Source organism: Apteryx mantelli, chromosome 1 (genome assembly GCF_036417845.1).
Source record: "Apteryx mantelli isolate bAptMan1 chromosome 1, bAptMan1.hap1, whole genome shotgun sequence".
In the NCBI taxonomy this organism is placed as follows: domain Eukaryota; kingdom Metazoa; phylum Chordata; class Aves; order Apterygiformes; family Apterygidae; genus Apteryx; species Apteryx mantelli.
Window position 1 is genome coordinate 19,797,866 of NC_089978.1, and position 26,836 is coordinate 19,824,701.

The following is a 26,836-nucleotide window of genomic DNA, read 5'->3' on the forward strand; positions in this document are numbered from 1 at the left end:
TTCTTTGACAGAAATTTGGCTTTTGGAGACTACAGCTGTCATAGCTAGGTTTATCATAAGCATTTGTAATAGTCTTTTTTGGGGTATTTAAAGTGGTACATCCAGGGCCTTGGTTTGTATTTTCTATCAAATTATGCCTTTGCATGTGAGCTCTTTTTTTTGGTTCTTTGAGTTCTTATATTTGTCCCCCTCCATAGACTAAAAATCTAAGCAAATGCCTGCAATTCTGCAAAACTGCTGTTAGCACAGCAGTGGGGAAAAAAAAAGGAATCTGTTTTTCTTTCTGATTGCATTTAACATTTTAATACACGAACTCTTTAGAGGTGAACAGTCTCTTCCTTTCTTGTTGGAATATTGACTTCCCATGACAGAGAAACATTTGGACCCCCCCCATCCAAATCTAAACAAAACAGAGCATAGATCTTTTGAGTGTTTGCCTCTTGCTACAAAGATGGACTGAAAAAAATCTCCAGCATTGTATTTTCTATTATTCTGTTGTATTTTAGAAGTGGAACTTCAAAAGTTGTGAAGTATACCTCTATTTTCCAGAACTGTCCATTCTTCACCCTGCTTCTGTTATCTGCCAAATGCAGAGCAGAGCCTTGGGCATTGCGCTTGCATCCCTCCCCTTAATTCCAGCCTTCAGGAAGTGACAGAGTTGTTCATGAACAGTGGGAACGTATGGAGAAAGACTGTAGGAGTTTCAACAGAAAACGCTATACTTGACATAGCTCTTCTCTTACCCAGTGATTTCCTTGACTCTTCTGGCCATTGAACATCTGAGAGACTTTAACAGTGTTAAACCAAAAGAAAGTTTTATGTATGGAAAATTTTCAGGAATTGTCCCAGTCCTGGGTAATCTGGTGATCACATGGCAAGGTCCACATTATTTACAGCACCTTTAATATTGGATGTGTGAAGATACCTGAGTTGTGCCAGTGTATCTGTGCCATCTGCAGCCCTTACTATAAAGTTTTAATGGCCAGACTTTAATGGCCAGTTTCTTGCTTGTGGGAAGTTACTTTACTGTACCATAGCAAAGTATCATTTTTTTCTGCAGTAGCTGTGCTGATTTGAAGGGTGCCCTGTTGGCCCCGGCCAAATGGTTGTCATGCAGCGCCAAAGCTGGCTACATAGTTCCTCGCGTCGCTGCTCCCAGCTCTGGTGCTTGGGGCGCTCGCAGGAGCACCTCAGTCGGCTCTGGATCCACCAGGAGCAGGCTGGCCTCGTGATCTCTTCTTTCTAGTTGCTAAACTGATTTCAGTGTTTTTACATAATTGCTATGCTCTCTGGGCTGACTGTGCGATTGTGAGTATGAAGGCAAGAGGTGCATCCCCAAGGTAGTTGTCCTTAACCTGCAGCTGGCCTGTCGGAAGGGTCTGAGAACTCCGTAACACAGGAGAAGTCACATGAGGTCTGCAGGAAATAAGTCCTGGTGTTTGTTTCTTGTAGCTTTGTCTGACTTTTGTCTTCTGACCTCTCATGTCAGAAAGTCTTACAAAAGTTTTACAAGGGGAACTTTAACCTGAAACAAAATTTGTCAACAAAAACTGAATGCAAGTACAAAAATGAAACGTGTCTGCTTATGAAGGCAAGCTCGTTATTTAGTGAGGATGTGAAAAGTGAAAAAATAGCAAGGAATCGAGATAATTGTGTGGAAAGACTGGTGCTGATAAATTGCCATTTGAAATGAGACTGGCAGTGCAGCTGAAAAATAGCCTATCAAATTGTAGCTGCCCATCTTGTTTTTTTGGTTTTTTTTTTTGTACTTTTTGTTTTTTGGTGGCTTTTTTTTTAGGGTGAATGAGCTAACCCAGTAACAGAACAGTTTATTGCATAGTTGTTAAAACTCTGCTGAAGAAAATCTTTAAAAACGCTGCTGAATCATTGTCCTTTTAAATGTGGAAGTGGCATAGTAATTGCAGTTCCTTACAGGATCTGATCTGAAATGTCATTTTAATGCTTTTGGCTAAAATGACTTTATAATAATCCAGACAGCTGGGCTCTAACTACTGTGCAGATACCTGCTAATCAGTAAACTTCTCACCACTATAGATTTGTGTCCTGAATTATGGCGGTAGGAACCATTTATGGCTAGAGGGGCAACATGCCTGAAGCTAGAAGGTAGAACTCATGAAAATTCTTTGGTGTTCGTAATCTAAAATTGTAGTGTAAATAAAATTTTTTTTTCAACTTACCTTTGTAAAAAAAAAAATAAGTCAGAGATTGTTTAGATTCATTGTATTTTCCTCCATTCTTTTTCTTACCTTTCTAGAAATACAGTAATTTTTCAGGTAGGATTTTCAGAAGATCCAAAGAGCCTCATGCCTACTTCCCTTTAAAATGAAGTGGGAGTTGTTCATTTCTCAAACCATCCAAGGATTTAGGAGCATGCTAGCTCTCCAGAGTTTAAGGTACTTATGGTGATTTTGAAAATCCTATAGTTAAAAAACAGACTCACCATGGCTTCTTTGAAAATCCAAGCATCATAATTTTGCAAGTGGAAGATTTACTAACCCCAGATCTCAAAAGAGAAAATTTTGAGTCTTCTGAACCACAGTCCTTGCAAATAAGCAATCCATGAAACTGTGAACAAGGAAAACCTTCTTGAAAATGTTCATGGAAAAAGAATTTATTTCTGTTGTCAGAAGGTGTGGTCATATTTTGAATTTGAATATTCAAAGTCAATTTTTTATGGTAAATACCTGATGCTGCCACTTTCACCATTAAAAAAAATTTTTTTGTTGTTTCAAGGAAGAGAAATATTTCCCTGTCTGGTTTTCACAAGTCAGTTTCCTGGATAAATTATTTTTTCAAGTAAAAGTATGGCTTGTTCTTCACACTCACTTTAGTTAAGCAACCAGTGTGTATGTTGACTGGCTGGGACTTACCAAAAGATAAATTTGATTAAGAGTCCAATAAGTGAGCAAATGGGTTCTAATGTTAATCATCTGTCTTGCATAAGCATGTATTAAAGGCAGGTATAGAACTCACTAAGTGGAAATATTTACTTGTAGACCTAGCACCATATAGTATGTATTTTTGATTAGTGAACATTCCAATCTTTTCCTAGCTAAAATATTATTGCTTTGCATTAACGGCCTGTAGCTGCCTCATTATTTTTCCCATACCTATACTAAATACTGAAACCTACTGATGTTCTAAACAGCAAAGTAGATAAATAAGGTAATAAATTATGCCAGCTGTCACCCAGGAACTGCTAAGCGGATAGGAAATATGTTTTGATTATGCCCTTGAAAAGAAGCTTGCTTGTGCAATGTAGAGTCAACTTTTTATCATGCCTCTCGTCAGGTCCTGATTATTGACCACTGAATACATTGAGCTGCTTTTTCCATTTAAAAACACATCAGTCAATTTTTGTTCCTTTATAAGGAGAGTTTCATTCTGGACAAAGCATAAGAGACTGTTGCTCACCAGGCTGAAATGAAAGATTGCCTTTATCCATAACGATCTCTCAAACTCTGCCTGCCTACGATAACCCGTGCTTGAATATGCTTTTCTTTGTTTTTCCTCAAAGCAGTTGAAAACAATAGTTAAAATCTTATCCACATTTCTCTAAATGGCTACAGGAACAAAATCTATTGAGTATATGGTAAAAAGCTACTGCAGCGTAAAAAGACATACTGTTCAAGCTAGAAGCACTGTAAAAAGTGCTTGTACATGCATTTCAGAATTTTTTTTCCCTACTAGAGGAGGAAAAAGTCACAGTATCTACTCCCTTTTGAAACAAATCAAAACAATATCTACACAGTATTACAATGTGTTAACCTCAGTTTCTGCAATGGAGTGGAAAAATTTAATTACTTGAGTTTTTCTCCTGTTACATTTTTTCAAAAATGTGAAATATATGAAATGCGTTATCTCAAAGCAATATCTCAAAATAATATTTTTTGTGGTTTTAAATTCAGTGGCTTGTGCATAAGGTCAAATTGGCCGTTCTTAGAAACAGTTCTGTTTGTTGCAGCATCCTTATTGGACTGCATTATCACAGTTACATAACTTGAGAAAACACTTTGGAGAAGAGGGATTTAAATTACGCTTTATCTCAAGTGATTCCATCTTGCATTACTATTTCTTTAATCGAAAAAGATTACTAGCAATACAAGAGAGAACACAGATGTTTTGCTACTTATCAGCATTTCTTTTTTAGGCTCACAGATTACAGAAGTAATTTTTCTGACAAAAAATATGGAGAGGATGAATTTGTTTGATCTTCTAGAATAAGACGTGGCAATGCGAATGCACATGTTCGGAATTCACTTTCCACATTGGCAGTTGATTTGCCATTGTTCCTGATTTTCTTGCTTTTGCTAACTTTGTTTCTTTGCATTGACTTTTAAGCCTGTCTCTCCTTCTGTTATTCTAAAGTTGTGTTCTTTCAGAATAAGTAGTGGTTAGGGTTCTTCCAGCTGTGACCAATAGTAGCTCTTGGCATAAAGAAAACACTGTAGCAACTGCAATAGGAAATGTTTCTCACCACCCTAGAAATCTTGGCTTTCAGAGAGATTATTCTTAATTGGATAAATTTCATCTACCGTACTTAACCCATTCATCCTCTGAAATTACTTCAGAAAGTGTTGTTTTTGTAAGAGGTGACTATTTCACTTGTCTCTTGTCACACAGAATGGTTGAGGTTGGAAGGGACCTCTGGTGATCATCTAGTCCAACCCCCCTGCTCAAGCAGGGTCACCTAGAACACGTTGCACAGGACCCTGTCCAGGCGGGTTTTGAATATCTCCAAGTATGGAGACTCCACAGCCTCTCTGTGCTTGTTTTTCTGAAGAATTTTTCATACTTTTTTTTTAATGAGTTTCCTAGTGAGATGGCAGTACAACCAATGTGTTAGCACCTTGAGACTACCCATAAGGAATAGATTTGTCAGCAAAAAAATTTTTTTTCTAAATAGCCATCACACATTTCAAAGCATGAACCTGTTTTTGTTCTTTTGCTCTCCTCATCTGTTTCAGATTATTTTTTAAAGTCTTTATGTCCTTTAGTCCTTAGTCCTTTAAAGACCATGAGGCAGAACTGGAAGGATCGTGATTTGATTCCAGGGACCCAATAGCTCTAACACAAGCTGCTGCATCCCCAGTGCATTACTAGCTCCAGGCTCTTTCCCTTGGTGTACCTCATAGTTCAAGCTTAATTCATCACTTAATGCAATGTAGGAATTTTTGTGTGTGCCCTGGAGCTTAGCTAAGGCTCAAACTCAGATAATTCCTTGGAGGTAGAGAATTCAGGGAAATTTCTCAGAAGATCAGTTTCTTTCTTTGAATTACAAAGATGGGAATTAAATATGAAATGGACAACACTCAGCTTTTCTGGCAGTACTCAGGAAAAGTTTCAGGAATGGGAATGTGTTATTTACTTTTGTCGCTTAAATTGGTGTGGTCCAGCTTTTGGCTGGTATACCAGATGTGTCCTACAACACACTTCCCAACAATTCGCTGTGACCCTATTGGGACAGCAAAGGCATCTTCCATCACCAAACATTGCTCCATTTTCTGCAAATGGCCTGGCAATTGCAGCCCAAACTGCCAGTACCACTCCTGTGGCTTCTCTGTCCTTCAAGTGGCCTCACTGTGGTCTTGGCCCTTGGGGTTATGGGGATACCACATGTGGATACCACACGTGCCATGTGTCTGCCCCTTGCTGGCTTTGGAGCTCATCTGTTATCTCTGTGGATTTGTTTTCCTGTCTGTCCAAAATGTAAAATCCACATATATTTGAAAGTTGTACAATTAAACTGAGAGGAGAAGAAGAGAAAAAGTGTAATGTTTTATAAAAATGAAGTTACATTATGATGATGATGAAGTGACTATAACAATTAGATTATCTCCATTCCTTAATGTCTGTAAAGTCCAGTACATTTCTTTTGAAATAATTTCTAGTTCACGTTTTCAACTTACCTTTCTTCCAAGGATCTTTAAAATAGGAGTACTACTACTCAGGTGGAATAACCAGAAGATAAGGAAATGAATGCAGCTCAGGAAGAGATTCTTTTGCCTGCAATTAATTGCTCTCCACAAATTTTAAGATAATTAATATCATGAATGACAAATGTTCATTCCTCTTTCAAAACAACTATCATGTAAATGAATATTGATAATTGTTAAAAGCTTGAAAGAATGCTATTTTACAAGATGTTTTCTTAATGTTAAATATAACAAAGCATAGTTTTTGTTTAAAAAATCTGTTTGCTCAGTTAAAATATTGTACTATTTGTAATGCCTGATATTTTAACTCAAGGTGTAAAAATGGTGCAAGTTTAATAATATGAGGTATATTGCATGCTGCAGAAACTGAAGATTTAGTCGAACTCTTTTGTATAGAAGGTCATTGTTATAGGTGGAATTTATTTTTTGAAAATCACAGTGCCTGAAGAGAGTTTTGTCTTCTATCTCAAATTTCTTAGAGATCAAGCTGGGAATGAATTACCTCCACTGTGTGGCTTATTAAGATACAAGAAGTTGATATTTGAATCAAAAGATAGTTGATTCAGAACGAGCTTGATTAGAAGCTCATGAATGTGTATAATTCCATAACATGCTCAAATGGAATAAATTGCTAATTCTGTAAAAATATGCAGAAGAAGACTTAAATAAGAAAAAAAGAAAAAAAAATTTTTTTTCAAGACCAGTCAGTGGCCGTCACAATCTTGTGTATGTGACATCTCTGACATGAAAGACACAGAGGAGGTCCATCTTAGCACAAAAGTGGGACTGTTTTGAAGAACAGAGGAAAAAAAATGATGTATTTGGTTGAGAACTGAAGCTCAGTGTCGCATCTAATTGATGTGGCTCATTTCCATTCATTGCTTTACAAATTTAGAACTTTTTGTAGAAATATTAAGCCCTAATACTCCTGCAACTTCAGAGGAAATGAGAGTTTGGTAAAGTAATGAACTTTAAAAAAGTTATTGATGGTTCAAATCAGTCATGTTTGCTCCTAGAGCATATAAATTCTGTAGCCACATTGAGTCTGAATGTGAGGCCTGGCAGCGCAAAGCTGAAATGTCCTATTTTTGGTTTTGTATTTTTAATTTTAGTATCCATCATACTCTGGTTTTGTCCTTCTTTCTGACTAGATTGGTCAGGTACAGAATATATTTGTGATAGCAAATATCTTTTAAGAAGGCAATTTTAAAGTAATACTGAGAATTCAAACTTCAAAATGAAATACTGTGAAGTCAAAATTTGTGGAACATGCACTGCCAATTTTCAATTTCTATACTTTTAGTTAGTTTTATTATGTGCAAAATGTAAACACGGATATTTTGTAACAGTTTCACCGCTTAAATTTTTAATGCTGCCTGTATCAAACTGTCAATTTGTGCAACAGTGGCATGCAAAGAATATGAAATGACGCACAGATAGGCATACTGTATTTTAAAAGCAATATTAATTAGTATCTTGCTGTAAAATCAATGATTTCTTTCAAAAATTGATAGAAATACTTTCCTAAAAATCTTAAATACAGGAGTCTGTTGTAACATAGGGCAAATGCACACGCTTGTGAAGAACAGAAGTGTGTCTTCTAAACAGCTTGTAGATAAAACTCTCACAGCAATTGCTGTGAGTAGGTAAAGCCCATTCCCCGGGGTATCACAGACAGACATATCTGGTTCTTTTTATTAAATTATTAAGCTGTTTTCACAAAATATAGGACAGGTGGGGTTTTTTGCTACTATTCCTATTTGAAAAGGCTGTTTCTAAGGTTATTCTGTATCAGAAAGAAATGTTTAGTTTTCAACATAAATATTTTCATGGTAGGTTTATACCCATTTATTCTTATTCAAAGATTGTCCTTAAGCTTAAATGCTCTTCTCCTTCTCCTCTGTTTATCCTTGATATACTTATATGAAAGCAATCAGATTCTCTCTAAGGCTTCATTTTGCTCTTTTCATTTCCTCCCATAAGCTGGGCTCTTCAGTCTAGTAACTCTTCTTTGTACATATTCCAGCTGAGTTCAGCTTTATCCAGTCTGGGAGATGGGAGTGGTGCAGCGTTCCACGGCACTTCTCCCTGCTGCTGCCTCTAGGAGCATTAATACTGGTCTGCTTTTACTGGAAATACCTTGCCTGACAGGGCGTGCATTTGCCTTTTTTCATAGCTGCGCAGCAGTGGTGGCTCACAGTCATCCTGTGACTGCCAGGGCCTGATTCCCCTTCTTGTCCTCTCTCGCTTCTGTTTGAGGTGCTCGCTCTCACTTTATATTGGAAATTCGAAGTAGCCCCTGCACTTTCCACTATGGACTTTTATCTCATTTTAATTTGTCTGATTTTCAAGGTTATCTTGTTCTTTTGAGTAGCCTGTTGCTCATTCTGTTGAGTTGGCAACAGCTCCCACTATGCGTCCTCAGCACGTTTTGTCACTGCGTTCCTCTAGGCAGGATCGGACTCACAGGAAAGATCTGAGAGATGCATTAGCTCCCTGGCAATTTGTCTTTCGGCGCAATCCAGTGTAGCGTACTATGGTACCTATTCTAATCCTCGACATTTTTTTCTCTTCAACTAATACTATTCTGAGTGGCACTGTATTAAATGTTCCACTGAAATTGAAATGAATTAGTGCTGTTATTTCCTTTGCCTAAGGAGCCAAGACACCATTTTTATTAAAAGTGCATCTTTGGCATACCTGTGTTATAATACATCTTTAATTCATTTTCCGTTCCATTCCATCTTTGTAATTCATCATTCCTCCAAAACTTACTCTTCTGCCTTGCATTCTGCTGAGCTCAGACTAATGGCCTGTAGTCTGCAATAGCCTGGGATGTATTTTCTTTCCCTTTTCCCCACCCTTTTTTATAAATACTAGCATTTGCTATTTTATATTGCCTGTCAGTTTTGGTGAGAGAGATTTATTAAAAAATCATGCTAATGGATTTGTGACTTCATATGCTGGTACTTTCAGAATTTTGGGATGGGGATTATCTGGTCACTTTGTGCCTGAATCGAAAAAATTAATTAATCTTTTGGTTTTGCTTCCAGTTGAGTGGACAACTTGCGCGCCCTGTTTCCTGGGAGCCAGGTTGCCTTTGCCTATATAGTATGATAATAGTCTTGCTGAGAGCTGAAGGGAGTTTGAGGTCGTAACAGGTTTATCTTCAATGTCTACCTCATTCATGCTGCTTAGCAGTCGCACTTCTTTGCTTGTTTTAATTTTAGTCCTTTTGCCAAGGAACTCTTTATTACTTCCTGTAAGGTGCAAAGTCTTGGCTTATGCTCAATGTGCAGCTTTCTTTGCTGGTGAAAGGAGTTCTCCCTTCCGTCTACTCCGGTTCTTCTGTTTGAGGTGATGATTATTCCATTTCAGTCTGCACCTTTTGTCTCTAGGTAAAGGTCTAAATCCTTCCTGAATGTTTTGCCATGAGGACTTTTGTGCTGAATTAATGTAGTTTTTACACCTAATTTCCTTTTTGAAAGGGAAAGAAAGATGTCAGTAAACTGAGCATGCAGGTGTTCCTAGCTGCTTCTTGAAATCTGCCTGCTTTTCCAACTTATGGAGTGAAAAAATTATTTGCACCTTTTCTGCTGCTTCAGAAGCAACAGCAAAAATTTATTGGTGTACGGCAGTGTATCAGCTTACTAGACTTTGATCACTGTATCCTGGCAACTGAAAGTATTTTTAAATGAGTGTTTCAGTCTTCATCAGTCTGTAGTTCTCATCAGTCAAAAAATTGTGAATTTGATAACTTCATAATGATTTGTTTGTCACCACAAATTCTAGAGGAGTGAGAGGAACAGAGAAAATAAACATTTATTTAAATGAACCACCATCACCTTCATGCTTATTTTCTTCTAGCACTATCCCATCATGTGTAAGGCATGCAAGAAGATTGAATTATTTGAAAATTACTGAAGGTGAATGCTTACAGTAGAGGTGTTTTGGGGCCAGCTGACCACGGCCCCACATTTTATTGAAGTCCTTGTTCATTTATAAGTTAGCTCTAAGCCCTCTAATTTATCATTAAGAAGTTATTAACTCTCCCCATTAACTAAGCACTGGGAGTTAGGTAGAATTTAGCTCATCTGAATATATCGTTCTTACTGTCTTAAGTGCTTAAAAAATTGAAAAATTTTGATTGCTTCTAATGGAGACAGAGGAGATGTTGCAATTATTTTCAAATAACATTAAAAAAATATGTTGAAAGTAGTAATTACACAAACTTCTGTATAGATTAGACCCCATATGCTAAAAATTAACTTCTGCAAAGAAAGGAGGCATGGAAGCTTTTGGACCAAAGTCTAGATATTTCAAAAGGTATGGGAAAGGAGGTTCAAGCTGGAGACAATTTTGGAACCCTAAGAAAAACAGTTGCTAGTGCTTTGAAATTTGATACCAGTTTTGATGTACGGATATGCTTACCATTATCAAACCCTTTTATACAACTTCTGAGTGGACATTCTTTTTGGCAGTAGATATACAGAAAGCAGAGAATACCTACAACTCAGAAATGCCCCCTGTGGAATCGGGAGCAGAAATCTAGCTGTGGTGCAACGTCTGTGGAGCGTTGGCTTTGGACAGGTGCGCAGGAACCTCCCGCTTGGTCACACAGCACTGGAGGGAAGGAGGTTGAGCAGTGGTTGCCAGCCCTGCTCTAAAGAGCCTCGTGTGTCAGGGCATTTCTGCAATGGGACAAAAACAAAATCCCACCAGACCGAAACAGTCTCATTGGCCGTGTCAGTTCGAGTGTATATTGGCCCCTCTAGTAATTTTTTCTCACCATAATTTGCTGGGTTTGGAGAACAGCGTTGCTCTTTGGGTTCACATGCTCGTGGCAGCAGTGGCCACAGTTGGCAGAAGTGAGCGCACTTATCCTGTGCTGGAATCCAGAGAGTAGCTGTGCTTTTTTTCCTCATGCTTATTAATGCTTCTTACTATGTGACTTAGGAGCTCAAGGTAATTCTTGCTACTTCTCTGTTTCTTACCAGGATTCTCAAATTCATTTAAGGTGCAATTAATGCCTTTTACAGCATAGCAGAAGTATGCTGGCTAGCTGCTGCGGAGTGGGTGCTCCCCGCTGCTTCCCTCTCTCCTGCTCCCTTCCAGGAGCCTGCAGGAGTGCTGGTCTGACCCTGGCAGCTAAAATGGCAAATACAATTTGCTGTTGTCTTAGTGTTGGTTTTCTGCCTGTTCAAATCCTTGGAGCAGCTTGTCTCAGAGTCAGCCAAGCGCCTGTGCTAGCTAAGGGGAGTGGAGAGAGCGCTTCCGGAGGAGAGCGCAGGAAATAAGACCATGGCCATTGGCAGTATTCTTAGTCTGCGTTGAAAACATGGAGAGAGGAATCAAGTTACTCCTTTTTGAAAAAAGGAAAATAACAGAAAAGGAGTATTTTTAAGTTCATTATTGCAGCTGATGTGTCAGCCTTTAATTATGAAGACATGCTATCTGTCAAGATTATTCTGGATTCTGACATCTGGCTGGAGGAACCCTAGCTACGTTCCTCTCGGGTCTCTTGCAAACCGGAGTGGCTCATTTGGCTGACCCCTCTTTTTCTCTCCTTTTTTGTGGTATCTCTACCTCACGTTTGCAGTGCTACAGCTTTTGCCCATAGCTAGATTTCCCATGCCAAACCGCTGGTTTGTGTGGTGCGTGGGATCATGGGGGAGGACCTGGTGCGGTTGTGAGAGGCTGTGCACTCCCTATTGGGAATCTAATGAGCCTGGTTTTAAGGATAAGCCCTGTCAGACTGCTGTCTATATTACCACCTTTTTCTCTGTTTTATGGGCTCACATGGTGCTTTGGCCAAGTGCATGCCAGGTGAATGCTCTTACTTGTGTAGCTTCTCGCGTATTGAGAGAAATGAGTTGATGCCTCTGTATGTGGAAGCAGTATGGACCATCTGTTTCAATCTAAAGATGAAATAAAACTCACACCACACCCTATGGCTGAGAAACTAACACTGCTTAAATAAATAAAAATCAATTAATCAGTATTTTTCAAAGGATATGCGGTCTTTGCTGTTTACCAGCATAGCTTGTTAAGAATATCATCGCGGAGGAATCATTTCATGGGCATTGGTTTTGGTTTTAGGACATGTGAAAGGAGGAAGAGAGAGTGCCGAGGTAAATATTATCTTGAAAAGGTAACTTCTTGTGGGAGCTGGATCTTGACTGTCATCTTTTCTGTCTGATCAGGAGAGTTCAGTGAATAAAATGTTTTAAGAAGCTTCTGCCTTAGTTACTTCTGTATCCCTGCTGCCATTCTTAATGGCTTTTGAGGGAGAAAGGGTATGCTACAGTAGTTGCAGATGGGTAAATTATATTCAACGTCAAAGTAAAACAGCATGAAAGTGTGATCTTCTCATCTCACCCTTTGACCTAAGATTCCTCTCCAGAGTATTTTAAACCATAATTTTAATGATGTTATGGCTTTTTATTTAAACCCTAACTGCTTTAATGATTATATGAAAAGCTGTTTTTTGGAGTAACTTTTTCTTACTTCTAGATAATACAGTAGCATAGAAGAGCCAAAGGATCTTTATTCTTTAACTGAGAATACCCAAACTTTATTTAGTTCACTAAAACAGCTCGGCATTGTCTTCTTGCTGTAGCATTCAGTGACCATATTTTTCTCAATATTCAATTTAACTCTTTTACACCAAAATATTAAATGCATGCAGGGAGAGGTGGAGTAAGTCTGGTCCTTTTGGAGGCTGAAAAATCAGAAGCTGCAACAAGTAGCACATTTTCAGTATGCTTGAAGGACTTAGAATTTTTTTAAATCCTGAAGCAAGGCAGCACGCTCCTCCCCTTGCCCTCTTCCTTGGCTTCCCCCAGCCCCATGCCCCAGTTGGGGTGTGCGCCTTCCTCCGCGGCAGGCGTTAGCGGGGGGTGAACAGGCACGGTCTGCCGCTTCCCAGCAAGTGAGAAATGGTTTTGACATTGTCACTGTCGAAGAGCTGTAATGGAACAAAATGTGAAAAGCAGATTCAGGTTGTCCTAACTCCTCCACTCCACATTGATTGATTGATTGATTGATTTTTAAGTAGCAGACTCAGATGACATTTGAAATACTTTGTAATTTGGTTCAATATATAAGACATGTTTATGCTCTCACTTCTGATTTGCCTCGTTTTTTGGAAATAGCGTTCTCCTGATGGCCTTTTCTTGCTTCGTAATGCAAGCCCTGGATAGGGAACGTGAACAACTATCAATTAAATCAGTTTTTTCCTTGATTAATTGAGGTTTGAAGAATGTGCTGCAGTCATTTTTTTTTCAGTTCACTGAACTGCAATCCCTAGCCTTGGATAACTGCAATTGAGTCATCTACTCGACATTTTTTCTTGGCTGTAGAAGTGTTGGAGAATTCAGTAGTTACTGTGTGTTTCTGTTAGATTTTATCAGAGGAAGGTTACATGTTGCAATAATGCATTACCTCGTAATGACATAGGGAGGGGTGAAATGAAAACACTTCAGGTCTTGATCTGGCAATACAATTAATAGTAGTATTAGTCATTATTGTATACTTCTTGTATATTATCAGTCTCAGGCAGCCTTTGGGTTATTAAAATATCTTAGCATGTATGTGTTTTGCTGAAATATATCCTTCTACCAACTCTCCATCAGCTCCAGAATGAACTAGAACTGTGATGATGTGTTTGGTTTTGAATTAGAGCCTCTTGGAACGTTTTTTATCTTCATTTATTCAGACATACTTAGTTATTTTTTACCTAGAAATATGTGTCATTCACTATTCTGTGTTGCACCTTTCTTAAACAAACAAACAAAAAAAAAACCCTACAGGTGAAGTCATGGTCTTGTATTGCTACAGGCTTAATGTTTTAGAAAGGGATATAGTCATCCCTTCTGCTGATAGGTAATGAATGTTCAAGCTGACACAGTGCGTCTACGGTGAACTTCTCTGGTCCAGTGCACTGACATCTTTCAGAGTGAGAGATTATCTAATTATTATTATAAAGTATAACTCAAGCTTCTCAGGAAGTGGTTTTGTCCATATTAGCTCTTGTAATGACAAACTTAGTTCTTAAATTTTTAGCTGCTTATGATGGCTATGAATGTGAAAAAACTGAAAAAAGAAGTTTTGTAAAATGAGGTGCAGTGACTTTGCAGATCCATGCCAAGACTGTTTGTTGGCATATGTAGAAATTTTTAGTAATCAGATCAACTATGTGTTTGTTTTGTGGGATGAGGGAGTTCAGCCCTTCACTAAAGTGTTCTTGAAATTTTTCCTGCTCTATGGAGGAGTCATGGCTACATTAAAAAAAAAAAAAGAAAAAAAGAGAGAGAGAGAGAAGACAAAAACAGGAGGGCTAGGAGGCAGATAAAAAAACGTGAAACATGATTGTACAGTGCTCCTTGTTCATGGTTTCTTTTGGGATCATGGTATTTTATATCAAGGTAAAATATTAATAGTCGTTTTTTTTTTCAGAAAACGAAAGCAGTGAAAATTTCCTGAGGAATGGAAGGACACAGACACTCCCCCCCCACCCCTTATTTTTCAAGATAGGGTTTAAATTTGTAGCTGCTAAAAACTGCAATGAGGATATTGGAGTTCTCTTTCAAAAAGAATTTCAGGAATAGGAACGATAGCGAGGCACTTCTAAATTATCTGTAAAGAAAGGAAATATTTAAATCAGAAGTAGTAAACCTGTTAACATGAATAAGTAAAAAATAATGCTTTCTCTAATATAAAATCATAGTTCAAAGTGCAGTGCTGCTAAAAGAACCCGCCAGGGACTATGTATTGCAGTTATAGTTTGTGATGAACATCCTCAGCACAACATACTGTTTTTTTTGTACCAGAAGTGTCAATTTTCAGATAGTTATGATTTCTAAGTTTATCATGCCTCTCGTAATTCACAGAATAAGTTCAGTAATATAAATTTTGCTACCAACATATTTTATCCTTGATTTTTGTTTGACTGTTACAGGAAAGAGAGATTTCAGTCTTTATTTTTACTTATCTTTTCCCCAAGATCCCAATTTTAAATTTTGATAGCAGTTGTTGAAATGAATAGCAAAGTGTCTTGTGGAATATGCTTTCACTTATATAAAAAGTGTAATAATTCAGTAGAAAATTATATTAAATGTTTTCAGCAATTTAGAACTGTTCTAGAGAAATGCCGTTATGTAGTATTAGCTAGAAAGGGGAGTAAGGTTTATCATTGAAGGATTATTAAATAAACCTTCTTGTTCTAATGACTCACCTGGGTTTTTGTCTCTGGTTGGAGTGAAATACTGAGCATGGATCCACTTGGTGGTTCCTCTTTGTCCTTCCTTAAGATTTGATTTTAAAAAAAGAAATAAAGAATACTTCATCAGAACAAAATTAGCTTTGCTTAGATGACCCTTGAAAAAACATTTTAAAAAGAGAAGCTTTTTTCTCTGGGCAAAGTGAAGGAGCTGTGCTGCGGAAATGGAGGGATGACTTGAAGAACTTTATGTTGGTTTGTACTGCTGCTTCTCAGTGAGTTCAGGTTGCTCTGGTTGAAGATGGTGCAAAGCAGCCTGTGGCTTGTGAGCAGTCAGAGAAAATACGGAAGGACAATGCAAGAGCTGTTGTTGTGGAGACGTGGGCCTGCCTGAGGGTAAAAGAGAGACCATCTAGCTACCACAGACCATGAGGGAAAGCAGTGACCACACATCATCTTGTGGCCATGTTGCATCCTGAGGCCCCAGTTTTCTGCTTCTTTCTACTCAACAGACAAATGGCTGGTTGAGTAAAATAGTGTTTTTAAGGGTAAGTTTTTTCTGAGTTTTATGGATGCTTGGGGTAATATGGACTGGACTTCAAACTCTGGTTAAATTTTGCTTCTCTCAATAGTTTTCCCTCTCACGCTATGCAATTGTGTATGGTGGTGTGACGTTTGTGTCTCACCACCGCTTCTGTGCCCGGATATCTGCGAGCAGGAGTGAGAATCCCTCTGCCCTCAAACCCTCTCTGTGGTCACTAATCTAAGTGTCATAGTCTGAGTTTTGAAGGTTTATGGGGTTGACAAGTAATGCTTATGCTTAGGCTGCATTAGACTAGTGGTTGGAGGATACAGAATTTTCTGAAATTTTAGTAGTGACTATCAAGTGAAAGCAATATATGTTTGCAGTCCAAGACAGCCCTTCTCTGTGTCTAAGGTTTGGTAGCTTTAATTTGGCAAGACCGTGGCTTGTTCTGTGAAGAATGACTTCTGAGGCAGGAGGAATGAGGTGCCGGGTGATAACATGAATGTACTTATACTTGCTCCTAGTGCTGGTACTTTCTTGAAGAAGTACAAAAACAACTGTGTGAAATTGGGTACCAAATCAATTTTGTTTCTCAGAGGCAGTTGCTGTTGAATTCTGGGTAGAAGTAATATAATAATGTTGGAAGAGAATGAAAAAAATTTCCAAGTACATGACCATTCTTCCTAGTAATTCTAAGGTATAAGGGGAAAAAACTCTTAAACCCCCCCACTCCCCAAAAGCAGTAACACTTTTTGTAGGTAACATGACAGAGAAGTGATTATTTTTTTTTCTACTGATATTTTACTCTGCTACAATAATTTAGTCCTGTCTTTAGACAGCTGCTGTAGTGAATATACTGTGCTTGCTTTCGCAGGCTAGTTGAGTTGAAATTAAAAAGAAAATGTAGTTAGAAACAAACAGCCTTTACATTTGATGATTTGTAGCACTCGAAGCGCAACGTCCAAAGCAAATGCATTTGTCTCGGGTACAGTTAGAGACTGTAAGTACTTTGATTTTGAGTTATTGAAGATTATATACTCAGTCCACACTACTTGCTTTATAAATTTTATTAGTTTGGAAAGCCAGTACTTATTAGAATAGCAAAATGTATTGATATTTCTGTTTTTGATGCACTGGCTTTTCTCTTTTTCTGCCCTCACCACTTAAATTAAATTTATGGAAATAGTTATAATACTGTAGTCTGTCTAATGATTTCATTAAATAAGTTTTTAGACATGAAGAAGCAGATTGAGGATGCAACTTATTTTCTAATATATACTTCAAGCAAGAAATATTTTCTCAGCAAAATTGTAATTGAAAGGTAGTAAAATCAGAGGTCTTAAACTTGTCAGTGTCTTCAGTTAGAAAACTTTTTCATAGAGCTTTAGCTAAGAATATCAGATCTCTTAATAAAAAAAGAACAAAATCCTGCTTTCTCTCAAGAAAGATAAAAAATAATTTGCTTATTAGCTCTATTGTTTTTGATTATATAACAAAGCGTTTGGATTTTCTAAGCTTCTAAGAGCTAATTTTTATTCTAACCCATTAGCTAATCCAGCAAACCATCTGGCATGTGCATGTGCAAAAGGAGAAGGAAATTTAGGCTTTTGATTAATAATAATAGAAAATCCCCCAATCCTCCAGCTGAGCCTACATTTAATGAAATTTTGATAAACTCTTGTGTGACTAACTTCTAGTTATATAGCATTTTAAAGAGATTGATTCTTACTCTAATCTTGTTTGATCAGTTCAACTGTTATCACTTCTTTATAGAAGAAGACTTGAGACTTGAGTGCCTGTTTATTCTGGGTATAGGAAAAAGTGTTCTTAGTATTATATCACAGAATGGTTGAGGTTGGAAGGGACCTCTGGAGTTCATCTAGTCCAACTCCCCTGCTCAAGCAGGGTCACCTAGAGCACGTTTCTAAGGATTGTGTCCAGACGGCTTTTGAATATCTCCAAGGAAGGAGACTCCACAACCTCTCTGGGCAACCTGTTCCAGTGCTCTGTCACCCTCACAGTGAAGAAGTGTTTCCTCATGTTCAGATGGAACTGCCTGTGTTTCAGTTTGTGCCCGTTGCCTCGTGTCCTGTCGCTGGGCACCACTGAGAAGAGTTTGGCCCCATCCTGTCTACACCCTCCCTTCAGATACTTGTACACGTTGATAAGATCTCTTCTCAGCCTTCTCTTCTCCAGGCTGAACAGGCCCAGCTCTCTCAGCCCTTGCTCATAGGAGAGATGCTCCAGTCCCCTAATCATCTTTGTAGCCCTTCACTGGACTTGCTCCAGTAGCTCTATGTCTCTCTTGTACTGGGGAGCCCAGAATTGGACACAGCACTCCAGGTGTGGCCTCACCAGGGCCGAGGTTAACATGAGGTAGCCCCTTCTGATTGAAAGGCAAGCATACACCAGCTATGGTTTTTAACTTGAATTAACAGCTTGAGTTCAACTTTAGATTCTCTTTGACATCTAACAGCAATCTAAACTTGTGCCCCAAATCCCTTCATATATGCCCACTTTTGTTCTCATTTGTCTGCTTTGAAGGTATAGTTCAGCTTTGGGAATAGATTTACTGTGGTAGGTATTAGTTGAGCAGGTTTTAATATGCAGTGTGTTCTGCATGAGTGGATCAACATGGGGACCTGCTATGCACTCCCCACTGGTTTTGCAATGCTTCATCCAGTGCCTTGATGGAGAATGGATGTTTTAACGTAGCAGTTCAAGTGCAGGGTCAAAGCACAGCCAGGCAGTGGCATTGGGACTGTGGGTGAGGGCAGTGCACTGGGTGTGAACGGCAGGGCTTGGTGGGACGGGGTTGCGGGGAGCCCTTTGTGGAGGTGGCTGGGGCTGAGACTGGTGCAGGCAGCCTGTGGTGCACCAAAAAGCAGCCGGTTGGAGGAACCCACAGTGGCCTGGCTCAGACATATTTAAGTGTGTTCAGTTTAGTAAAACAGCGAAAGCATCCCAATAGAAAATTTGGATTAATAATCTGTGGAGTGTGGAGAGGTTCATACTGATATTCTTTTCTGTATTTTTTTTTGAATTTTTTTTTTGAATACATAGTAATCCAGTCTTTTACCTTTCATTAATGCTGCATTTCATAAAAATAAATCTGCAAAATTTGTACACAGATATTATACTATGCTTTTTAAGTGTATGGTGGGGGAATTTAGTGTCCCACTCATTTCCTCCCCCTCTTTTCCCTGTTTGTTTGGAGATTTTGGCAAGGGAGGAAAAAAGTGGTACAACTGAAAATACTGTCTGTGTGTGCATGCTAAAAGAACCCACTGAATATTTGTATTCTTTAGCTAGAAGAAAAAATTATTTTGAGAAATGCAAACAACTAAGGTGCACTTTACACATTTAAAAATAACCTTACAAAATACTGATACCTCAATTTAAAGTGTTCAGTCATTTTTTTAAATTATTTTATGCTCATACTAATAATCTTGGCAGTGCAAAAAGGAAAGATGATGAAAAAACAAAACCAAAAGCAAATAGTAGGAGAAAATATTGCGTTAGTGAGAAATGTCACTCTTTCAGCTAGAAGCAACTATGTCTTTAAATTCTTTCTCTGGGCAATTCCTGCTGTTTTCTGAAGTAGCCCATATTCTAAGGGAAGAGATTTTGCTTATGTAGATGCTCAAACAGTTTGTGTTTATAAGGTAAGCAACAAGAGTGGGGGAATAGCACAGCTTTCTGAGCTATTCAAGGTGGGTGCAAGACTCCTTAGTAGTAGCTGCTTAGTGCAACAAAAGTAGTATGGCAATACTTAGATCCTAAGTGCTGCTACAGTTACTATTTTCTATAACAGATATGGTCATTATTTGATAACAGCATATTAGCTGTCACAAACCTTTTTTTCCCCTCTTAGTAAGACTGTAATTTTTTTGTTTTATAGTTCATATTCCAGTGCATTAGTGTACTGACCATAATGACAGTGACTGAGTTATTTTTTTCTCTTCCCTTCATAGTGAATTCAGTGTAGAACATAAAACTGATTAAAATTACCAAAATAAAAAAGTGAGAGAAAAGTTCAGGTTTTCCTTTTCCTCTCTGGTTTGGTTTTACCACCTCTATTATATGTCAGAAGTTTGTACTGTTTTCCAGGCAGCCACTCTTCCCTGAACAGTGGAGCTTTGCAGTCTTCACAGGATAACAAATGGGTTGTGTGTCTTCTAATGAGTTTTCGTGTATTCCTGTGGGGTGTCTTTTGCTGTAAAATACTTGCTGCAATGGCAGTTATTGCTTAAAATGTCTATGTGTACTGTATGCTATTTGATGCCTGAACACCATACGGCTTTTGTTCTTGGAAATAGGGTTCTCAAAGTACAGGAGGTCAGGGATCTCCATGGCGTTTTGGTGGTACCACAAGATGTGTGGCTCTGCGAAACCTCTGTGGGAGCATCTGTGGACTTGACATTAGTTTCTTTTCTACTGCATTTAAAAGGAGTAGTTAAAATGCTCATCCTGCAGTTGCAAACTACCTCCCAAATGCAAAAATACTCTGGATAAATCCTCTACCTTTGTCAAAAATAAACAGCTTTGCCCTTCTCTGTTTTTTCCAACAAAAATAAATGTAACTTCAGGATCAAAGTCTTTTACACAGGGACACTGTTTTGATCATACTAGTTGCAGTTTCTGTACAGTTTTGCTTTTTCAGTGGTAGCCAGCAGAGAACAACCTCAACTTATTGGAAAGGATATTAAAGTCTGGGATTTCACAGTTTCTGCTTACTTGTTAGTTTTGCTGGTGTCTTTGGCACTTCGTGTTTCATCTATAAAGTTCTCTTATGATGCTAATAGATTTTGTGATTTTAAATATTGTTTAATGCTAAGTTCACTGAGTATCTTCTAGTGCTTTTTAGACTGTGATGGGTTTGCAAGGAACGAGAGTCAGGAAGGAGGAAGGTTCTTGCAAGAGCACTTGTTCCCTTCATTGATGCAGAAATAGCTCAAGCTGGTGTGCTGCGATGTCCGCTACAACCTCATCACAAGCCAGACGGAAGTGGTATCTGAGCAGCTGTGATAACCATGGTGCCTAATGGCTTCAGCCAGTTATACTGCATCTCCTGTGTGACAAGGCTTGTTAGCTGACAGCATAAGCTACTAAATCTAGTGTCATTGTCCCCAAAAGGCTTGTGAGATTTAGGTGAGATAGGTGTCTTGCTGCTGGTAGGATTTAAGTTATGCTGATTTTTTTTTCTTTTTTTTAAGAGAATAAATGAGGATTTTTTATGACCTGGTTAAAACAGATTTATGAAAAGGCATTTTAGCTGGTTTTTATTGAACCTCATACTCACATTCATGTGTTTTAGGAATTATTCTTTCCTTAAAAGGAAATACAAATATTAAAGTTTGAAGAACAAACTCTGAACAACAAAAAAACCCCCCAAGAAATGTCATTTCTTCTTTTATACAGAATGCCTCAAAGGCAAGGTTGAAGAAAAAAGCAACTAAAACACAAGAAGCCAAAAAAATCTTGAAAAAGAAATTTAAAGTCAACACAAAAATAGTCTTCACTGAAGATGGAGAGGTAAGACCAATTCAAAATAAACTATATTTTGGTGGAATCTGAATTTATGGTTTTTATAAAGACAAATATACATATAGTTTTATAGATGTATGAAAAGATATGTGGTTTTCAAAAGTGTGTGGTTTTCATAATTGGGTTCAGTTCTGCAAAACAGTTTAACTTACATTTAAATTCAGTTCCACTGAGGAGAAAAAAGAAATATTGAGTACTGACCTTTGTTCACACGGTATGTACATATTCGTATGAGAGCTGTTAGCGTCTGTATCCAACCCTACCTATTTGCTGCCTATTAAATCAAATTGCAGGTGGAATAAAGATCCTGTTTTTCCTTATAGAAATGTAACATGACTTTCCTGCAGATGCTCGCTTCCCCATAGTCTTGAGTGAATATATTGGAATTAGAGAAAGTCCCTGGTTTTCTTTCCAACATTTACTATTTCTATTTTGAAAATTTTCTCAGAAAAGCTAGGGGAGCGCCAGGGTTCTGCCAGCTGGTGCTGATGTAGCAGGGCATTGAAATTTGCCAGTCATTTAATTGGATCTTTTAATAGCCCCTGGAAAAATGTATTGATTTTATACAGAGAGGAACTACTGTAAATTGCTCGTCACTCTAGGGTTTCACTGTGGTGATAACCTCGCAATAAAATCTATACGCTACACAAACTTTTCTAACGTTTGCTTTCAGAGCTTCAGATGTTGCGTACATTGTTTTTCCATTTCCAGTAATAATAATAATAAAAAAAAAAGTAGCATTTTTTCCCTCTCTGGATTAATTTCAGTAAAGTCTAAACTAATATTTCACTTTTTTTTGTGACCTGACATTGGGGTATTTCTAAGGTATTTTATATTGCAGGTGAAGCGAACATATCCATATTATTACTGTTGTTTGAAATATAAAAACTTTGAGAGGTTTCCCAGTTGATTAGAAATGGTATGTTCAGATATTATTAGATACGCAAAACTAGTCATCTCATCTCTGAAATGCATGTGCAAGATTTACATTATTCATACTTAAATATTTATATCAAGTTATATATTATGTACTTTTCCAAGTAACTCATTTAAAACTGGTATTTTAAAGTAAAGTTGTCATATAATCATCCCTGATCAGTGAAGATACAACAGAAATAAGTCTGTTTAGGTTTGGAAGACATTTTTATACTGGTGTTTCCCATCTATCTGCACGGACCACTGGACATCAGGAGGAGACCAGAGAAGAAACCCAGAAAAATAAAAACATACAAGTACACATGCACATGCACTCATATACAGAAATAAGCAAAAAGGGAAGGAAAAATAAAATTAATAAGTGAATGTTCAAAGCTTAGCTTAATTTTTATTTGATTATAAATGGAAAAAGTTGTGAGGATGCTCCACAAGATGATCTGTAAGTTTTTCTTTGAATATGTGTAGGTGTATGTGGATTTAAATAAATTTTGGGAAAGGCTGTGGTTCAGGATTGCCTGTGGTTCTTTCTGTCTATATATTCCTGCCAAAGATTAATTGTTCAGTTACTTGTAAGGATTTTTCAAAGGAAAACACCAAAAATGTTTTAAATAAGCTGAAATACAAGTGCTTTTTTTTTCTTTCTTTTTTGGAAGAAATAAAGATGTTAAACTATTTTAATCCTGAGGGATGCAGGGAACCTGAATATTGTAGAAATGGTATATGTCTAATGGCTGCCAGACATTCTTTGCTTCAATTTTTTAGCAAATTAGGAATATTTCTGCAACATTCAGCTGATGTATCATTTTATGCAATTAGGACATTGCAATAAAACTTGGTCCTGAATTTTCATGAAGGATGATCATAGTTGTAGTTACAGACTATTCAAAATATCAAATTGTACAATCCTTGTTTTCTGGTGCACTTGGATTTGAGAGTGATCAGTTGTGTATCTGACTGGCCACTTCACAAGTATTTCTAATTGCATATAAATGCACATTCTTTTTTATACAGGTAAATGTAGCCCATTAATTACAGTCTTATCTGAGGCCAATTTGTCAGGTAAAGGTAAAAGACTGTTAAATGTTTTTGTGAGGGGTTTGCTTTTCTTCTGAAGCTTGGATAGAAGAGTTTTTGATTATTATTATTTTTTTTTTTTTTAACTGAAAACTCTTTTTGCAAGGAGAGCCTGTGGAGGAGCAAAGCATTCAAATTTAAATTAGTCTTGACGGTTGATAAGCAGGTGTTTCATGTGTCCGTGCAATGAAGTAAAAAGGAGTGAGCACAGACACTCAAAGTTAGCACAGGGACTGTACTTAGAAAAGTAGCACAATAGATAAGGGGGTTGAGTTATTTAAGGAAACATAAACTTTGCATCTCCAGATGTTATTTGTGCTTTTTTGCTGAGCTGTTTGAAACAGTACTTTAAAGTTTTACTGTGCTACTCCACATCTCTTTGATACATTTCTTAAAGAAGTTTTATTTTTATCTTCTTAATATAAGTACACAAACTCCATTTTATGAAAGGAAGTAGAAACAGTAGGTTTGACTTGGGATCATCAGGTTCCAGGTAAATAACACTCTATGTGCATTACAGCATCCTAAATATGTTTTTGCATGTTAGTTTATATTTTTGCAAACTATCTGAAAGGTATCCTATATTTTCTGTTATATACAGTTTCTTTTTTTTAAGAATTCCTACTTCACAAGTCCATAAGCAAGAATCATTTTGCAAAGACTATGCCCAAAAGATTACTGCTCATACAATTAGATATAAGCTATTAGGTCATAAGATTCATTTATTTATTTATTTTTGGTTAAATCTTACTTAGTCCGTGTCTTAACCCTAGAGTTCCAGATATTTAAGTGAAGTTGGATGTGCTCAGCTTGTCATTCACAAATCCAATTTGAATCTTCAAGCATTTCCAATCCAGTTTTGGTGCTATAACCAATAGAAATCTTCACATCTGTCCTCCTGCTTTACCAGAAAACATGAACCTGCAGTCACTGTTTGTTTTTTTTTAACGCACTATGTGATGAAAGCTTCTCTCTCATTTTTTTTCCAGTTAATATGTTGGAATATTGGTTGTTTACATGAAGACTTATTGTTTAAATCTACATGTATTCCATTCTGTTGTATTTGTCCTGGATACTGTTTTCTTGAAAGCAAATACAATTTTTTTTCCACAAAATGGCTAACATGATTATAAATTGTTTGTGTCATTAGGCAAAGTGAGAAAAACAGGGGAAAAAGTTCAAATGAACACATTAAATCGTAATATGGTGTGGTGGAGACTTTATTTTCAAATGTTTATTTTTGGCTAAACAGAATCTATCTGAAATGTTAAATATGATATCCAACTTTGTACTGTACCAGTGTTTTGTTTTTCTTTGCAAATGGCCTTTTTATCTAGTCTAGAAAAATAATGTATGGCTGTGTAGTGGATTGCTTAGAACATCAAAATTTTGATGTGGAAAAGCATTTCTATTCATTGCTTGTTGTTGTTTAATTTAGTTAGTGCAGCAGTGGCCGCCTGTGCAAAAATCCAGTCTGGCAAAAGCAGATGAGGAAGATGATGCCAGTGGTATCAACTTAGATAAAGTGAAAGAAATGCTGCGAGAAGAAGACAAGTATGACAAAGAAGAATACAGGAAAAAAATTAAAGAAAAACATAGGGTAAGTTGATTTCTTCCCCAGTTACTGAAGTGAAGAAATAAACACTGTAGTATGTTTGAATAGCTCAATAAGGATATGTACTTAAATATATTAAGAAGTAAGTGTAGTACAAGCTTGTTTCTTCAAACTCATCAGGGTTCGGGGGGGGGGTGGTGTGGTTTTTTTGGTCATTGTCTGAAGCAGAGTTTTCTAACCTTGCCAGGTACCAGCTGTGTGGTACACAGCTGGATCTCTTCAGTGTTCAGAGACCATTCTATTAGTCACTGTGGAAGGGTTTGTATTTATTCAGATAAGGGATAAATGCTAGATCCCAGGACCATGCGTTATTAAAGGTCTGTTTTATGCTCAGAGTTTCTAAATTTCAAAACATTTTAAAAGTGTTGCTTTCTCTGCCATGTAACGGGAACAGGGCCCAATGTCTTGGGACTTCGGTATGTCCTATAGAGGCAAGAGTGATGTAGATACATTGTATGTGAGCTCTGCAGAAGTCTAATTCATAGAGATTGACTACTGAAAGCCAGAGAATTAAATATATCACATTTCCAGGTTGAAGATATTTTTTAACTGCTGCTAGGTTGTTGTATTGCTCAGCTGTAGTTATTTGACAAGAAGGAAAAAAGTGTTTTAAAATTAAAATAGTCTTAATGTAAGAATCTAGGCCATAAAGATCAGTTTCTGTAGCACAGCATACTGAGCCATAGATGTTTATTATGCATGGAAAATTTAAGTATTCCCCTTGAATCCCCATTTTAGATACAGTTTTAGGAGAGGATGCTTTACAAGACACCTTGGTAGAATAATAATTTTGTATTTCTAGAAATTTTATTACGAAACTTGAAGACTGCATATATGTATATACACGAATATTACTGCTGAAGAGAAATATTTTGGAGCTATGTCTTTTTTGTACAAGCAGTAGGTTCAATTCCGTTATACCTAACCTAATAGATTTGGCCTTAAACTCAAGACTGTATTTTGTTCATGCCAGTCTAGTGCAATAAATACTGCCTTTGTTTGTGATATCTAACATTTATCAGAGAATGTATAAAAGACAAAATCTAGATCTGTGGTATTCTTTATTTATTGAATGTGTTTACTGTTTATATGTAGAAGATACCAAGTCTGAGAATCAGAGGTGCTGGTGCTGAGTGATGCCAATTAGGTAATACAAAAATGATCACAAGAGAAACATGATAAAGATGATTAAGGAGGGAATTTTAATTTAAAAGAGAGGCTTTTCAGATGCTGTACTTAGCAATGCATAGTGTTTCCTAGTGTTAGAGAAGCAAGAGATTAGGTATGAGAAAAATAAATTTTGGGGAAAGAAAATTAGGCTCAAAGGAAAATAAAGGTTTTTGAGTATTAAGAAATGTTGTCTTTAAATATGTATTAATATTGCTATTAATGTATGCTGATTGAAATGAACCAAGAATGGTCTCTTAAAGAGACCTTTTAAGAATTCTCTTAAGAATGGCCTCTTAAGAGTTTAACAGAACCAGGCGTCTGGTAACGGAAAGCAGACCAATAGAAAAATATCTTGAAGTAAAAGTGATTCTTCCACTAACAATATGCCGTGTCGTCGACTGGGGGAAAGGGCCATCTTTCAATAGGATCAGGCTGTTGCTAAGCCTGCAGCCTGGGCACCAGCTTACTGGAGTAAGACTTTTTCATAATGAGCCTGCAGCTGGGGGGAATACTCTGAAGGAGTTATGTGTATGACAGCTTACTAAATAAAAATCCCAAAGATTATCTGGGGAATGTGGCCTGACGCTTGCTAGCAAGGCTGTGGAGCAATTGAAAAGTCAGCTTAGAAAGCAAATGGAAAATTAAATAACCATTTTTTCTCCCCTCCCACCTTCCCAGTGTTTCCTAAAAGACAAGTTTAATTCTTGCTTATGGCATATGTTGAACCTAGAATATATAACAAAGACTCAAAGCCTTTAAAAATTGTAATTTAGGAGCAGATGGAACATTAA

General features: G+C 37.3%; 1 protein-coding gene and 1 long non-coding RNA gene across 2 annotated transcripts in view; both read left to right on the forward strand.

Annotated features, from left to right (window-relative positions):
- DDX10 (DEAD-box helicase 10) overlaps positions 1-26,836 on the forward strand; it is a 231,868-nt gene that overhangs the window by 121,100 nt on the left and 83,932 nt on the right. The window lies entirely within an intron of this gene.
- On the forward strand, positions 21,127-24,861 carry LOC136991167 (uncharacterized). Its single transcript, XR_010883218.1, has 2 exons — positions 21,127-21,238; positions 24,699-24,861. It is a non-coding gene; the product is annotated as an uncharacterized lncRNA (long non-coding RNA).